The sequence below is a fragment of the Canis lupus genome, chromosome 21 (assembly GCF_003254725.2).
Source record: "Canis lupus dingo isolate Sandy chromosome 21, ASM325472v2, whole genome shotgun sequence".
In the NCBI taxonomy this organism is placed as follows: Eukaryota; Metazoa; Chordata; class Mammalia; order Carnivora; family Canidae; genus Canis; species Canis lupus.
This window is the reverse complement of record NC_064263.1, coordinates 15889755-15907741: the sequence shown is the minus strand read 5'-3', so window position 1 is coordinate 15907741 and position 17987 is coordinate 15889755. Positions and strand designations below refer to the sequence as shown.

At 37.6% G+C, this 17987-nt stretch overlaps 1 protein-coding gene and 1 long non-coding RNA gene across 34 annotated transcripts in view; one reads left to right on the top strand and one right to left on the bottom strand.

The window, feature by feature from the left end:
• Positions 1 to 15737, top strand: part of LOC125753268 (uncharacterized) — a 38469-nt gene extending 22732 nt beyond the window's left edge. The window contains exons 2-3 of the long non-coding RNA XR_007404668.1: positions 12465 to 12613; positions 15419 to 15737. This is a non-coding gene — a long non-coding RNA (uncharacterized LOC125753268). The remainder of the gene's footprint in view (positions 1 to 12464; positions 12614 to 15418) is intronic.
• Positions 1 to 17987, bottom strand: part of DLG2 (discs large MAGUK scaffold protein 2) — a 1976108-nt gene that overhangs the window by 34698 nt on the left and 1923423 nt on the right. The window lies entirely within an intron of this gene.

The following is a 17987-nucleotide window of genomic DNA, read 5'->3' as shown; positions in this document are numbered from 1 at the left end:
GTGGGACTTGATCCCGGGACCCCAGGATCACGCCCTGGGCCAAAGGCAGACGCTCAACCGCTGAGCCACCCAGGTGTCCCCCCTGGGAGAATTTAGATTGAAATTTGTACTAAGCCTAGATAACACAATTTCTGTGACCTCTTTATCTTTTAGAAATGCTTCTTTCCTCCTAATTTATTCTTGTCTCCTCTCCTCTAAGATAACTGTATTCCCTTTGGAAGGTTGTTACTATAAATTTGGGCCATCACTTTGTTCTATACATATCTTGTTTTTATATAGAAAAGATAATTTTAAAACAAAGAGATTCAAGAAAAAGTAAGAACGAAACAAAGAGATTATTAAAGAAAAGACAAGAGTTGGCTTGAGATACATTTGTTTCCAGAAATGTGTCTATATGGATGTGTGTACACATATATGTGTCTAGAACATTGTCAATTCAAAAAGGGTTCCATTGAGCTCCAATAACTAGTAACACCACACACAAAAAAGATAATCAGATGATATATGCTTCCTGATGAGAGAACAAAATATTACTATAGAATAGTTTTGTAAATTTCTATTCTTAAAAGTAAAGAAAACAAAATCCTTCTCTCCCCAATGAATCTGAATATAATTAAGCCTTTCAACCAACTACTAGTTTATAGAAATAAAGAGACAGAGAAACATGATAAATTATACTATAAAGAAAATCTGGAGTAAAGACAAAGGACCTGGTTTCTTAAGTATAAAAAAATGAAAGGAAACCAAAAAAATGGAGGGAAAACATATAAAGCAGTAGAGACTTAGGATGGCTCAATCAATTACAGTAGATTTCACTTCTGGTGTAAATAAATTGTAAAACAAAACAAAATGATAAAATCATTTATGGTATTTATGAGTCAATTTGAGACCTGAAAAAAAAAACAGGATATTTATTAATTCAGTAATTGTTAATTTTTATGTGTGTATAATGGCATTGTGGTCATGCTATATTAAAATATTTACAGTTGAAATGATTTGACACACTGGATTTGCTTCAGAAAGTAGGAAAGGAACATAATACTATGACTACCTTCAGAATATATTCTAATGACAGAAGTATAAAGAAATCTTGATCTTCACTTAGCAGGTTTATTGTTTGTTGAATTCTGAAACCATTTGGTATGTGAGTAATGAGCAAGTGAGTAAACACATGTATGTTGCTGGGAAGTGAGGTCACTGTGAAAGAAGAGTGAGCTACAAATGTGAAATGGGGAAAAGACAGAAAGAATTTTATGATGGTGAATAGTAATTAAAGGCACCCAACATAAATTTAAGATTTTCTAAAAAACTTTATTTCTTCTCTTTGTCCACTAAAGGAGTCTAGATGTAGTGATACCCTAGGAACAAAAAGCAAACCTGGTGCTCAGATTTTGTTTTCTAAATACCATTTTCCACAAAAAAGGAACTAGTGTTTTTTTTTTTTAAGAAACAGCTCATTCCATAAGCAGGGAAAGTATAAATTGAATCTGAAATATTTTGTTGGATTGGAAAATTAAGACGGACTAGACATAAACATAAAAACAATATAAAGCTTAAAAAACCTAAAACTAATGGTGGCATGTCAAACAGACACCAAAGCCAGTTTAAAAGTGATTATACCCACCAAACTTAGATAATTTGAATGTTAAAATGAATAATGACAGTAATTGAATGTAACACACTGAATTAAAAAAGAAATTCATGAGTCCAGAGATATTACCAAAACTACTTTAATTAAGTAATCAAAAATGAGAAGGAAGAGAAAGTTTTTTTTTTTTTTTTTATAGTAGAATGACAACTATAGAAGGAATGGTAAAGCCAGAAAACCATTTTTCAGCTACCATAATAATAATCAATTCAGGCAAAAATCATCAGTAGTTGCTAAGACTATTTATTGAAAATTTATTGAGGAACATGATATTTAGCTCCTTGCAGATCATTTAATTATTAAAAAGGTGAGTAAAAGAGCCTTTCTTGTAGAATTATCTGGCAGATATCACCTTAACCAAGGGATCAAACATAGCATCACTGAAAAGTGGGATAACCTGACACCATGTGCCTCCTGATAGAAAGAATTGAGAAGTATACAATATCACTGATGTAGTATTCTTGCCAAAAATACATTGGGTGAAACTAACCATGAAGAAATATTCAGAAAAATTAAAATTAAGAGCCATCCTCTTAAAATGTCAATGTTTTGAAAAACATAAAAAGGTAGATTAAAGGAGATTAAGGAAGTGTGGTCCTGGATTAAATTCTGGGTCAAACAAAAAAAATATTGTAATTTTAGAAATATACTTCATATATCTTCTACACACACACACACACACACACACGTCATACATATAAGAATGTGCAAAACAAGACTGACTGTGATTTGATTCTTGTTGAAGCTGAGTAATGGATCCAAAGGCTTATAATTATATTCTTTCCAGATATTTTATAAATTTGAAATTTTTCTTGATAACTTGTGCCACACACAAAAATTTTCTAGAGATGAATTGCAGAGCCAATTCAAAAGCTTAAACTACAAAATTTCTAGAAGAAAATAGAGAATATATTTGTAATCGGAGCTAGATGGAGATTTCTTCAATGGAACATAATAGCACAAATGATAAATAAAAAATTGGTAAATTGGATTTCATCATCAATGAAAACTTTTGCTCTTCAGAAGAAATCATTAAGAAAGTGAAAAGGCAATCCACAAACTGGGAAACAATTTTACAATACATATACCTGATAAAGGATTTTTATTTAGAATATTTAAAAATTCTTACAATTGAACAAAAAAAGAAAAGCCATCCAATAAAAAATGGGCAAAAGACTTGATTGGATACCTAACATAAGATATACAAATGGTCAAAAAACATATGAAAAACATCATTAGTCATGAGGGCAAAGCAAATTGAAGTCAAAGCAAGATACCATCTCAATACCCACTAGAGTGGATAAAATAAAAAAGACTAACCATATTAGGTGTTGGTAAGGATATGAAGGAATTAGAACTCTTACAAAAATTATTGGTGGGAATGTAAAAGGATATAGCCACTTTGAGAAATAGTTTGGCAGTCTCCTATAAAGTTAATCATATAGCAAAGTTCAGGAAGTCACCTTTAGATATTTATACAAGAGAAAAACATATGCCACAAAAAGGCATGTACTAGAATATTTATGACTTCAAACAAGAAACAACCCTAATGTCCATCAGTTTTTTGTTTTTTTGTTTTTTTTTAATCTACGATAGTCACACAGAGAGAGAGAGAGAGGCAGAGACACAGGCAGAGGGAGAAGCAGGCTCCATGCACCGGGAGCCCGAGGTGGGATTCGATCCCGGATCTCCAGGATCGCGCCCTGGGCCAAAGGCAGGCGCCAAACCGCTGTGCCACCCAGGGATCCCCCCTGATGTCCCTCAATAGGTGAAGTCATAAGCTGTGGTATACTGATAAACACAGTATAGTGTTATGTTACTCAGCAATAAAGAGAATTGAACTACTTCACCAATAAAAGGCAACAACATGGATGCATCTCAAAAGCATTATGTTGAGTGATGGAAGGCAGACACAAAAAAATACTAATGAATGACTTCAATTATAACAAGTTCTAGAACAGGAAAAACTAAGCCATGGTGGTAGAAATCAAATCAGCAGTTGAGGAAGTAATAAACTATGTCTTATCCATCTTTATCGTGGTTAGAACATGACCCTCCCCCAAAATATACTTTTACCTTAGGCCACCCTCTTAAATATATATAGATCATCTACATTTATGTAGATGTAGACTCAGGTGGTGGTTATAAGAATGCTTTCCTCTTTGCCCATCACATGAATCACTGGATACATTTTCAAGGTTATGCTCAGATGTCCTACCAAGGCTGTCACAGTGAATGCCACTCATTTTTACACATTTCTTTCCTACTACATTATGATCTCAGAGCTGGAACTATATCATTTTCATTTCTGTATCTCAGGATCTAGAGCAAGATAGGTACTCAATAAATATTCATCAGGTGAATGCGTGAACCAAAGTTTTGAGTTGAGTGATGATTCTCATTGGTAATAGGGGGAGAAACTTCTGGCAAAAAAAGGAGGAGTAGGAGCAAGAGAAGAACAAACATCTGGAGAAAAGAGGGAGAAGTAACAGAGGAGTAAGATCATAGCCAAATGAGTGATATTTGAATTTATTGCTTTTCTCTGCAATTATTATCTCTTAGAATTTGTTTTCTCATGAATATTTTTTAATATTTTATTTATTTATTTATGAGAGACACACAGAGAGAGGCAGAGACACAGGCAGAGGAAGAAGCAGGCTCCTCGTGGGGAGCCAGATGTGGGACTAGATCCCAGAACCCCAGGATCATGCCCTGAGTTGAAGGCAGATGCTCAACCACTGAGTCACCCAGGCGTCCCTTGCTCATGAATTTTATCTCATAATTCTATGCTCTATAATCTGATTTACTTTTAGTTGCTATTTATTACTAGTAATAAAAATGTGGTGGCTCAGCTATTTGCTTGTATGCATTTTTGCATAGTATCACATTTTTAGCTCTATGGTCCACAATTGAATAAATAGAAAGTTTAAAGGATTTTAGTAGTATTAATACCTTCAATAAAATTATCATTTAATTTTCATTTTCTTTTTCCCCTAATCAAATTTTATTCATTTTCCTAACTAATAGGCTAGTTTGTTAAAAATACTTTTCTATTAACAAATCATTTCTCTTCCAGGGAGACATATTATATGGTCTACAGAATTTTAAATTGATTTTTTTTTTTTTTTTTTTACTATTGTAACATATAGTAAAGTCTTATGGGAAAATATTTTGAAATTTATTTTTTTTCTTCTTTTTTTAGAATATTTTGAAATTTAGATGCATGATCTTAGAAATGATATTTAATCTCAGCCTCAGTTGTGAGTATTTAAATGTGATAATGTGATAAGCTCTTATTATAGTGCCTGACACTTAGTAAAGCTCACTAAATGGGGCCAATTATTTTAATGAGAACAGAAGCACCTTCCCATATCATTAGGGAGTCTTTGGAAGCATCAGCTTTAAGAGTGCAAAACAATGGGAAGAAATCAGAAATTAATAACAAAAAGAAATTTAGGAAATTCCCAAACATGTGAAGATAACAAAACAAAACAAAACAAAACAAACAAAAAACGAACAACACTCTCCTAAATAGCCAACGGGTCAAAAAAAATCACAAGAGAACTAGAAACTACTGTTAAATGAATGAAAATAAAGACATTATTAGATAAAGCAGTACTTAGAGGGAAATTTATAGCTATAAAATGCTATACATTTTACATTAATAAAGATCTGAAATCAAATATCTCATCTTCCACCTTTGGACACTGGAAAAAAAATGATCAAACTAAACCTAAAACAATAAGAAAAAGGCAATAATAAAATTAGAGCAGAACTTAGTAAACTAAGGAATAGAAAAATAAACAAAAATCAATCAAACCAAGTTAGTTCTTTGAAAATATTACAAAATTGATAAATCATTAGATTGGCTAAGAAAAAAAAAAAAGAATCATTATAGAAATCAGGAATGAAAGGGACATTATTACTGACCTTACAGAAATAAAAACATTTTTAAGGCGTACTATGAACAGTTGTATACCAATAAGTTAGATAACTTAGATGAAATGGACAAATTTCCAGAAAGACACAAACTACCAAAACTGACTCAAGAAGAAAAAGAACTCTGAATACATTTATAACAAATAGATTGAATCAACAATTAAAAAAATTATCTATAAAGAAAAGCCCATGGCGATGGCTTCTCTGCTGAATTTTAGTAAACATTTAAAAAAGAATAAATGCCAATTCTTCACAAACTCTTCCAAAAGATGGAATTTATTCTGTGAGGCCACCTTTACTTTGATACCAAAATTAGAAAAAACATCAAAAGAAATGGAGACTACAAATGCTGTGCTTGGCTAGCTCAGTTGGTAGAGCATGTGACTCTTGATCTCAAGGTCTTGAGTTCAAGCCCCACATCATGTGTGGAGTCTACTTAGAAAAAAATGAAACAAAACAAAAACCCAGAAGAAATGAAGACTAAACCAATATATCTTATAAACACAATGACAATTTAATATTTTATCAAGTAGGTTATTATAGTTGGCTTACACATTCCTACCTTGTCAGGCATTTCTATCATTTTTCATTTTTAAGTACCTAATGATGCAATGACTTTAATATATTTTGTTCCAAATTATTTCCTTGGGATAGATTTCTAGAAGTCGAATTATTGAGTTAAAAATTGTGGAGAGTTAAAAATTTTGACATATTGCCAAATTGTTTTCAACATGATCTGTACTGATTGAGTGACATTTTCACCAGCAACGATTTATTCTTAATTTATAATCCGTCCCAATGATGTCTCCTATCTGCTTTTCCCCCGCAACGCCCCCTACACTCTCCATTACCCCATTACAATGTAAGCCTTCCATGAAAAAGCTACATTATAAATCCATTAGCTAGAAACACAATTTATTTAATCGAATTAAAAGAGAACACAGATACATCCTACAACTGAGAAATTAAGTTTTAGTTTTTCTCTGTCAAATTCTCTGCTTGAAGACTAGCTTTTCCAAGAAAAGTTATTTGTCATAAAAGTATACGCTTCTATTTCTTTTACATTAAAATCTAGAGCTATGAGACAACAATAAATTATGAAAATACTATATTTACACTTCGGAGCATCATAACCAGAGACATTGTAAAATAATTGGCCAAAGTATTCTTCCTGAGTAACTCATGATTATTTCAGCAGCACTGCTCTGATCCATTTAAAAAAGAGACTGTGATTTCAGCTATAATCTGTTACTATTGACAGGTGTTCTCTAAATGGCCTGGAGACCATCAAACTGGCTCCAGAATAGTGTGTGTGTGTGTGTGTGTGTGTGTGTGTGTGTGTGAATGATGTTGGGGCAGGGAGGTTATCTTTCTGGATATAGGGCTTTGGAGGAAGGGGTAGTATGGATCTATTTGCTGCTAAGATTCAAAGTATTCCAGGATTATGTGGACACGACCTCAAACGGGGAGAATGAAAGTATCAGAGAATCAAACACCAAAGATGGTGCTGTTGCACTCTGTTGTCCACTACAGCTGAGTTTATCCCACAAGCCATCCTGCCTTGCAAACCTGAAACTGTCTGGTCACTGGGTCATAGCTATAGTTGATGAAAGGATCGAAATGGTTTTCTTCAAGTTCACTGTAGCTGATGGAACCTTTTTGCTACTGTCAGCTAGTGGGCCAATCATTCATTTTTTTTCACTTTATTAATAAATTTATTATTTTTCATTATTCACTTTCTCCATTATTTATTTATTGAATGACTACTATGTCCTTCTATGTGGCAAGCCCTCTGATGGTCCCTTAGCAATTTGGTCTGCATTGAAATAGCTCTTAATATTTTCGACTAGTGCTAGAGATAATAAAATTCAGCAAAGCATTCTGACAACGTGTCATTCTTTTTTTTTTCAATTTGTGCACCATTTTGTGTGGCAGATTCCATAGGAAATTGCAGGCTATATGATTCCAATTAATTGCTTCATAATTCTTGAATTGTCCAGCATTTCATCTTTTTTCAAAAAAAGATTTTATTTATTTGAGAGAGAAAGAGAGAGCAGGGGAAGGAGCAAAGGGAGAGGGAAAAGCAGACTCCTCACTGGAGAGGGAGCCCGATGGAATGCAGAGCTCAGTGTGGGGCTCAAAGGGGGGCTCGATCCCAGGACTCTGAGATCATAAGCTGAGCTGAAGGCAGACACTTAACCAACTGAGTCACCCAGGCACCCCCAGCCACAAAATACAATGGCTTATACAATAACCCATAGGCTCTGAAAACAGCACTAGGCAAAAAACTAAAAATCTTTATTCCCAACTTCACTCATTTTCACCAGATTCTCATCAATGGGGCACACTGGAATTATTTTTATTATTTATTTATTTACTTTTAATTTTTTGGAATTATTTTTAAATTCTCATGAATTTAATTAGGCATCCACCAGGTTAGCTTATTCTTGGACTGTTTCAGTCCTTACCCAGAATCACCTAGTTTGGGACTCAAGAGTTCTTTAATTGCCTTATTTGTTAGCCTAACTCTGCGAGGAACATGATCTTGTCTTAAAGTTTTCTTTTGCACTTCCCACAGTGCCCCAGAATGATTCATGGAGCAAAATTGATAACAGAGACTTGCTAAAAATAATAGCATTGTAAAAAATTCTATTTTTTAAAGCAACCTCTATACTGAACCAGTACGAGGCTTGAATTCATAACCCCGAGAACAAAGAGTCGCATATGCTACCGACTGAGCCAGCGAGGCACTCCATAATAGCATTTTAAAAAATTATCGTTTGTTAAATGCTAACCTACAAGGCAGGTGCTTTTAGAAGTGATTTACATGGATTCCCATTCTCAGTGCTTTCCACATATCATCAGCACACATCAAACTGTGTCCACACTTTAAACATAAGGAAATTGAAGTATAGAGAGGTTGATCACTTGCTCCAGGATTTATACAGCTATGATTCATGGGCCAAGTTTCATTCCCAAGCAGTTAGCTTCAGAGTTGAGCCCTTAGTCACAATGCAGTACTGCCTTTCTTGTGACTGCAAAGATTCCAAGTATTCATTCCACTCTGCTTTCAGCATACAGCCACGGTAATCATTGCTAAGAACTTCTGCAGGCAAATTACTTTCTGTGGAATTTTATACTTTCTTTCTGAAACATAATCTCTGTTGCTTTATTCTTCTCCAATGGTTCAAGCAATGGGATTTCCATGACGACTCCAGTAGGGGCTCTGATAACAGTGAATGCTGTGCAGTAGTATGAAGTAGTATGTTCACTTGCAGGGAGCGTATCACTCCTCAGTTTCATTTTTTCATTCTCAGGAATACCAGTTCTGCAACTTCCTCAAGTGCTCCTCTTCACTTTACTGGCTGGGCCTACCCACTTACACTGAAGGTGGTATGATCCCATGAGGCCAGCAGGGAAGCTGTATGCTGATTTACTCTACTTGGCTGAGGAGAAAATCCTTTCTTAAATCCATCCATTGATTTATACCAATAGAAAGTAACAAAAGGTTGGAGCACCAGTTGGACATCCCACTCTTGATTTTGGCTCAGGTCATGATGTCAGGGTTGTGGGATCGAGCCCCTCACTCAGCAGGGAATCTGCCTGAGATTTTGCTCTCTCCCTCTCCCCTCACCCCTGCTCATGCTCTTTCTCCCTCAAATAAATAAAAAAATAAAATCTTAAAAAAAAATAAAGTAACAAATTTTTGTCTTTCCCTTTGTTTCCTTTTTTTAAAAAAAGATTTTATTTATGTATTCATGAGAGATACAGAGACAGAGGCAGAGGGAGAAGAAGCAGGCTCCCAGTAGGGAGCCTGCTGCGGGACTTGACCCAAGGACCCCCAGGACCATGACCTGAGCCAAAGGCAGACAGACGCGCAACCAGTGAGCCACCTGGGTACCCTTTCCCTTTGTTTCCATTACTATCTGTCTAAGCACTTCTGATGTTACTCATTCCTCATGGACCTTCTTCCCTCAGGCTCTCCTGACTACTCCAAACCCCTCTATTCTATGGAGTTACTTCCATTTATTCATCCACCAAATATATGTTGAGCACATGTATATGCCAGGCACTGTGCTAGGAGCTGGAGCTGTCATAAACTGCAAAGGATCTCACAATTCAGTGACAGAGAGAGATTCTTAAGTTACTAGTATATTTTGACAGTGTGCGCAAGATACTAGAGAGGCATCAGGAAGGCAGAATAACTTCTGCTGCAGAGGAGAGCAAGAAGTGAAATGTGAACTGGATACTGAAGGTTAGGTCATTGCTCACTAAGTGGAATAGGGAGGAGGAGAGAGAGGTTCTTCCACCAGCCGAAGAAGCTCAGCAGAGTTCTTCTCTGTTCTCCGGTAACTCAAAGTGTATCTGTTCTCCAATTTGATAAGCACATTGATAATAATAGCAGTGGCAAATATTTGTTGAATTCTTTCTCTGAGCCGTTGTTAGCATTATTAATCATTTTGTACTAATAATGTCATTGGGTCCTCCTCATAATCCCATCACACACTCACACACACCCCTCTGTCTATATTATTTCAGGAATACAGATGAGAAAATTGAGACGTAGAGAGGTGACATCAGTTGCTGAGCTGTTAAGTGGCAGAACCAGATTCAAACTCGGCTCTCTCAGACTACAAAAACCAAATTTCACTATTATTTTGTTTTCTGTTTGTACTTTTCCAGGGCTGAGTACAGAGTAGTTGCCTAAGCAGTGTTGGTAGAGGGAAGAATTAGTCAACAGCTACGTGTCTGTGGCAGGGGAGTTGTGCTATGCTGTGTCGCAGGCAGGGAGGGACCAGTGACTTCATTCATACTTTGGTTTATTCAAATGGAGGCATGTCTTGTTACAGGGTGAAGCCAGTACCTGTATACTGTCCCAGGTATTTATTAAATGAGAAGCATGCACGGGGAAGAGGTTAAGAGCCCAGTCCTGGGGTTAGATAGGCCCAGGCACACTGCTTCTCTGCTAGTCACACTTTTTTCCCCCCTTTTTCTTCTTGAGAGTCTTCCTTACTAACAAGTTTGATTCTGTTCACCGGCTATGTGTGCTTGGGCTAGGTATTTAACCTTTCTAGGATTACTGTCCTTATCTGTACCATAAATATAATAATAATATCTACTTCATACCATCATCATTATTATTGTCATCATCATCACCACTGGTGACACATGAGGCTCCGAGAAGTAACTTGCTTTGCTTGCGGGGCTTACTGTCTATTGTTGGACAATAGGCAGATATCCATGCTCTCTGTGCTGTGGAAACTCAGAGGAAAGACTCCTGGTCTGGCCTGTCCTACCTACTTAAGCTTAGGAAACTTACGGTCACTTTCCCTTCCTGAGCATTAGCTTCTTATTCTGTCACTCAGGGAGATAAATGAATGACCACAAAGGTCCTTTATGCTGTGAAGATATTTCCTCTCCCCTTTGATCATTCTTCCCCCTCCTTCCCTCCTTTAGCTGGAAGAGGTACTCAGCCTCGCCCTCTTGGATGATGACTCAGTTTGGGGAGCTGACAGTTTACTCTTTGTCTCCCATGATCTGATGTCAACTGCAGATCCAGAGCACACAAGATGTCATTTGTAGCATTCATATCTCAGGAGGCATCACAGGGAAACCAATATGTAAAGCCCAATAATAAAGAGTATTCTTTGTAAAGTTGTGCCTGATTGAATAATTTTCACCTCTTGCTTGCTTATGGAAGGAGGGGTAACTCACAAATGAAGACAAATTTATTATAGTTGAAACTTCTGGGCAATCACCCAATAGCCCCATTTTAGCAGGACAAGTCACAGGGGTTAGAGCTCTGGGAGTTCAGTGGTGTGGCAGGTGAGTGGAGAGGTGTTTCTGTCTGGGACACTTTTTTCAGCCTATGCTGAGCCTTCCAGCTACACATTTCCTTTGAGATGCACTTCAAATACTATATGCTAGTGGATTGTTTTCTTTTTTTTTTTTTAAAGATTTTATTTATTTATTTATTCATGAGAGACACAGAGAAAGAGGTAGAGACCTAGGCAGAGGGAGAAGCAGGCTCCATGCAGGGAGCCTGATGAGGGACCCGATCCCGGGACTCCAGGATCACACCTTGGGCTGAAGGCAGGTGCTAAACCACTGAGCCACCCAGGGATCCCCTAGTGGATTGTTTTCTAAGACAAGTAGAACTCAGGAGAGGAGGATATCTTAGTTCTAATGTGAGAGATATGAGTAGCCCAAAGATTTCTCAATAGTTCATTTTTTTGAGGAAAGTAAAATTGAACATTGCTTGCTAAACTTCAAATAGTAGCTGATAAAAGTGCAGGTTTTCACTTGGCTGAGATTTAAATTCCTGTAGGATTTTAGAGTGCAGATAAAAACCGTGAAAACACAAACACACGTCAAGGGAATAAAAACACCTTCAAAACCCCCAACACTTCTGTTTAAGAACACTCTCTCCCTTCCCCTCTCCCCTCCTCCCTCTCTCTCGTATACATACACAGCCTTCCTTCCTTTTCATGTTAGCTGACACAGCCCAGCAGATTCATTATTATTTCTATAGGAGACATCAGGGATCTCAGGGTGAGATCACTGTCACTGTAACTGATTGTCACTTTAAAGCTAAAGAGAACGCTTCTTGTGTCTAGGGAGGTATTTTTTTCCTTCAGCATCCACCGGGAACTTTGCAATCATCCTTGATTCCTTACTTGTGAATTTCTATCACTTTTGTCTTCATTCTTCCTGCTACTGTCTTGGTTTAAGAGGAAGAATATTTACACATTATTTGGACATAGCATGCACACAAGAATTGTGTTCCCCTTGCGAGAAAATTCATTCGCATCACATAGCACAGTGCTAGGAAATAGCATCTAATAACATTATCACTCCTTATCCATTCTGATTTCAGGGGCTGAAGAGTGTAAATCCTAGTAGGAATCACTACATTTGGCAGCAATATCCTTATTGAAGACTCCAAAGGAGTGGGATACTAATACCTTCTCCATCATGGGCTATTGTAATGCTAAATGCAACCAGGCATATATGAGCTTAGCCATGGTAAGTGTTCAATAAATGATAATTATTTTTTGTTCTGTAAGCATTTATTGTTTTTCCCAAACATATTCAGGGATCGATCCAAAGGCAAAAGTGTCTGGTGCAAAGTAGAAAAAGGCACTCCCTCTAGGAAAAGGAATCACAAAAGCTCACTTTCTCAGGCTGGCTCTTGCTAAATGTTATGTGAGATGAGTTTTGTCCTCCAGGTGTGTCTCCTCTGTAGCAATATGGCTGTAATAAACACTGGGGCTCACATTTAAGCAAATCATTACCACATTGTGTTACAACTGCTATGATGGAGGCATATGTAACAGGCATTGAGGAGGGAGCGAGGGCCAAGGGCCGCTGGGGAAGCTGGAGAAGGCACAGGGGCACCATTTTAAATGGGATTTGAAGAATGAGTAGGAGACTGCAGATGGAGCTAGAAGAGCAAAGCTCAGTTCACACAGAGGAAAGGCCTGCCCAATAGGGGGCGCAAAGCCACCTCTTTTCCCCTCCACTCCTCCCCAATGCTGCGAAGTTTTCTGGATGGATGTAGGATTTAGGGGAAAGTGGGGTTCAGACAAATCGTGGGAAAGATGCTCAAGAAGCAGCTCTGGCCTGTACTGTGAACCCCTCAGTCACATATGGTACTACTGAATGTTTACTTCTGTTCAAGAATTAAGCAATAAATAATCAGTATAAATTTTTCTACAGAAATCAGATGTAGAGTTCAGAACCATTCTTTTGTCATTTAGCAACTTCAAGTATGATTTATAATATATATTATAAAGAAGGAGAATTTTGCAGCTGATAGAGAAGTTGCAAAATCTACTCATCAAAGTCTTATGCATTTTCATCACAAGGAAGATCCTACTATTAAATGGGAAAAAAAAGAAAGCTTATTCCTTGTATCTCTCAGCCCACAGTAGATTAAAAATAGCATAATTCATTTTGGATGGGGGCTAGACAGAGGTGCTGCTCCAGGCACATATCTGCAGACAGTGCCAAGAAAGTACAGCTGAGTATTGCACAGTGAGGCAAGGAAAAGAGCTGGGGGTGGATTCAGCCACAGAGGGTATCTGTAGTGTGGTAACCGAACTCCATGATCATTCACTCAGCAATTCCTTAAGGGTCCGAGCTAAGGGCAGGTGAAAGATGAGGAGTGAGGACTAACCTTGGACCTCCGCGTGGGTTTTGCAGTGGGCATCCTGTCGATAAACAGTGGTGTGAGAATTGATTCTTTGCCTAATACCCAGTCCATACATTTCAAAAGAAATTTCCACATAGCAGCCACTACAAGGTGAAGCCCTACATAGTGGGTGAAGATTTAGTATTACTGAAGCATCACCAATCACGTTAACATTGAGATTTTGATTTTTGTTGCTGTAATATGGAAGTACTAAATATATGTGGCGCTTAATTTGTAATTTTATTTAAATTATAGATGATAAGAGCTATAAGCATATGGTATTTGTACTTAATTTTATTTATATATATTTTGGAAGCATCATCATAAAAAGATTTAGTCAACGCTGGGGGAGACCAGAAGGATTATTTTCTTTTCTTTTCTTTTATTTATTTATTTATTTATTTATTTATTTATTTATTTATTTATTTATGATAGACATAGACAGAGAGAGAGAGGCAGAGACACAGGAGGAGGGAGAGGCAGGCTCCATGCCGGGAGCCCGATGTGGGACTCGATCCCGGGACTCCAGGATCGCGCCCTGGGCCAAAGGTAGGTGCTAAACCGCTGAGCCACCCAGGGATCCCCTATTTTCTTTTCTTTTATTTTTAAGATTTATTTATTTATTTTTAGAGAGAGAGTGCAGGGGGAGGGACAGAATCTTTTTTTTTAAATATTGTATTTATTTATTCATGAGAGACACACGGAGAGAGAGGGAGCCAGAGACACAACAGGGAGGGAGAAGCAGGCTCCATGCAGGGAGCCTGATGTGGGACTCGATCCCGGGACTCCAGGATCACATCCTGGGCCAAAGGCTGCCACTAAACCACTGAGCCACCCAGGGATCCCCAGAGGAAGAGAATCTGAAGCAGACTCCCTGCTGAGTGTGGAATCTGACCACAGGCTCTGTCTCACAATCCTGAAGTCATTGCCCTGAGATCACAACCTGAGCTGAAATCAAGAGTCAGATGCTTAACCGACTAAGCCACTCAGGTGGCCCCGGATTATTTTCTTTAAAAGAGGTTTCTGTGTAGTCCTCACCTAATAGGGTTGTTGTAAGGAATAAATGAGAAAAGTCCTTATAATTTACTTAGCAAAATGCCTGAAGGTTATACATAACCTTCAGTAAGTGATAGTTATATTGTTTTCACATTTTAGAAATAGTAACCGAAGTCAAATCCTTTATGCACCAAACGTGTACTTTGTTCTTTACTGAGAAGGGGGTAGACATGGAAGTTCAGTTAGTTCTTGGCCATCACTTGGGGGGAACGAAGAGCTCTTTGCCTTTAATAACACAATGGACTCAGTAGCAATCATAAGTTGGTGTATTTCTTTTTTTTTTCTTTTTAAAAAAATTTTTATTTAAGTTAACTTTTACACCCAATGTGGAGCTTGAACTCATGACCCCGACATCAAGAGTTGCATGCTCCTCCCACTGAGCCAGCCAGGTGCCCCCAGTGCATTTCTTTTCTGACTGTAATTTGGGCTTGTGCTGCCAGGGCTCTACCTCTATGGGGGCCTGCAGGTTTAGGCTTGGAGGCGCTCACAGAACATTTCCTCCAAGAAAGAGGAGTGACAGCTGTGTCTTTCACATGGAACTTGTGCTTCAAATTCGTTAAGGTGTTAATCCTTTGTAACAGGTGAGTACAAGCCAATTACAGGGAGAAACAGTGGCTTCTTGAAGTCTTCTGGGAAAAACCACCATTCAAAGAAAGGATGCCCAAATACGAGTTTCAACAAGTGGTAACAAATATTCATAAAGATGTCAAAACATGAAGGCAAACAGCATATCTGCAAGTTTTTTGCTTCTTTTCAAGTGAGATGGGCTCTAAGGCACACTGACTTGTAATACATTTGAGACAGCTGCCGGGAGAGCTTCACTTCACCCACATTTCCCAGAACTCTGGAAACTGCATTATGTGTTATCATTGCTTAACAAATAAAGGATGTTCCTTCTCCCTTGTCACCTATGGATACCAATTGCCGTTGCTGCATGGAAAGAGTTATTTTCCCCTTTTTCCCTTTCAATGGACCTTAAGTGCACAGAATGCCATACATCATAATCCTTAGTCATCACAGGCTTTTCATTGTCTCATGCCTTCATGGGAGCTGATAGATTCATGGTGCCTATTACATTATGATAGATGATCAAGAGAGAGTTAAGGAGGGAGCCACACATGGATTTTTTTTCTTGGGAAGTGTAATTTGGACTTAATGTCCTTTGTACTATGTCTCTTCAGGTTAGTTGATCTCATACCTTAATGAAGCAAGTTCACTACACCTCTTACTGGTCCCATTTTACAGAGGAATAATTGGCCTGCCTCAACTGACTTGGCCACTTGCATAGATAGGACTGTAGCACTAGGTCTCTTGACTACCTGAGAGGAGCAGATTATGTACCGAGAATGCCAACTTCTAAGGAAATTCAAAACTTTCCCGGACCGTTCAATGTTTGCCAAGAACAAGGGCAAAGGCTCCTGCATCCTTGTTTTTCCCCTGTCCCTAGCATGTTGCTGGACATGAACAACATTTTGTAAATCTTTGCTGAATAAATGAAATGGTACTCATGTACCTCCAAAGGACAGCACTTGTCTATGTAATCGTGGACAGGCCACTCATTTCTCCTTCCCCTGCCTCCTCACCAATGAAATGGATAATGAACCGAAGTGCCTTGCCAATGTGAGGACTTACTACTAATATTCGTGAAGAATTTCTTAATCCCCAAAGAGTGGATCCAGCACCTCCACCTTTCTGCTTTTAACCTGGAAATCGGCCTAAAATTTGTTTCATTTAAAAACAATTATTTTAGCAACAGTTTTATTGATTCTGAGTTGGTTTCAGTTCAGCGGTTATTTTAGTATCATGCATAAACTGGTACTGATTTCTAACAATGTGTGTGTGTGTGTGTGTGTGTGTGTATGTGTGTGTGCACTAGAAGGTAAGCTCTGGGATGACAAGAGGAAGCGCCTTATTCATCTGTGTCCCCATTCAGTGGCCAGAGCAGTATCCTGTACATAGGAGAAACTCAAAATCTATCTATTGAAGTGAAAGGAAAATAATTCTCAGATCGAGAGGATCTTCTTTTAAAGGCAATAATAATAATACATCGTTCAGTTCTCCATTTATAAGCCAGCAAAACCAATGTGGGCTGTACCTTCTAACTTACATAACTTTTCTCTTAATACATCACCTTCTTTATTCTTACATTATTTAACTCAATAATTATTGATTGAATGCCATTAACTATTTCAGGCCCTAAATAAATCACATCCCCTGCCTTTAAGGAACTTGCAATCTACTCTCCAGATTTTATTGTTTTTTTTTTTCAGATTTTATTGTTATAGCTGAAAAATCAGAGTGTCAGAAAGAGAAGCTACTCGTTCCAGATCACATAGTTTAAAAAGTTAAATATAGGATCTAGGACAGTTACATTTCAGAGCCTATTTTCCTTTTTTCTAATGAAAAGGCAGAGTAACTAGTTTTTTTTTTTTTTTAAAGATTTTACTTATTTATTCATGAGAGACACAGAGAGAGGCAGAGACACAGGCAGAGGGAGAAGCAGGCTCTGTGCAGGGGGCCCGATTTGGGACTCGATCTCGGGATGCCAGGATCACGCCCTGGGCCGAAGGAAGACGCTCAACCACTGAGCCACCCAGGCATCCCATAATTAGGTATTTTTAATGAATATTAGGAACATAGTAGAAGCTGCTTTTGAAATGTCTCAGACATTACATGATCTGTCATTAAAAAACAATTTACCCACATGTAAACAGTACACAGTTGAAAAGAAGAAAGATATATATACTATTTTTGCTTGCTAAGGGTCTGCTATAATTACCGTGGTGAGGAAGTCAGATGATTGGATAGTCACTCTTGCACCTTTATCTTTTAGTATTGATGTTTTAGATTTCAGTGAGTTAAAAACCTCTGCAAAATGAAACATGCAAGCTCTAAGGTATGACTCTGGGCCTTTTGCCTTAAAGAGTCAGGTTAAAGGATGCTCTGTAGTGAATCAGAATCGATTCAGGATTAACTTTAAAGTAGAAATGGGTTTGAGCCAAATTCTCTGCATCATACTTAACATTTTGAATTAACAGAGGGAAGAAAATTTAACAAAATCTTAGTGTTCTTATCTGATAAAACTATACTTGTTATTTATATAACCACAAATTATACATCTCCTATTTATACTACTTTAGCCCTAGTAGC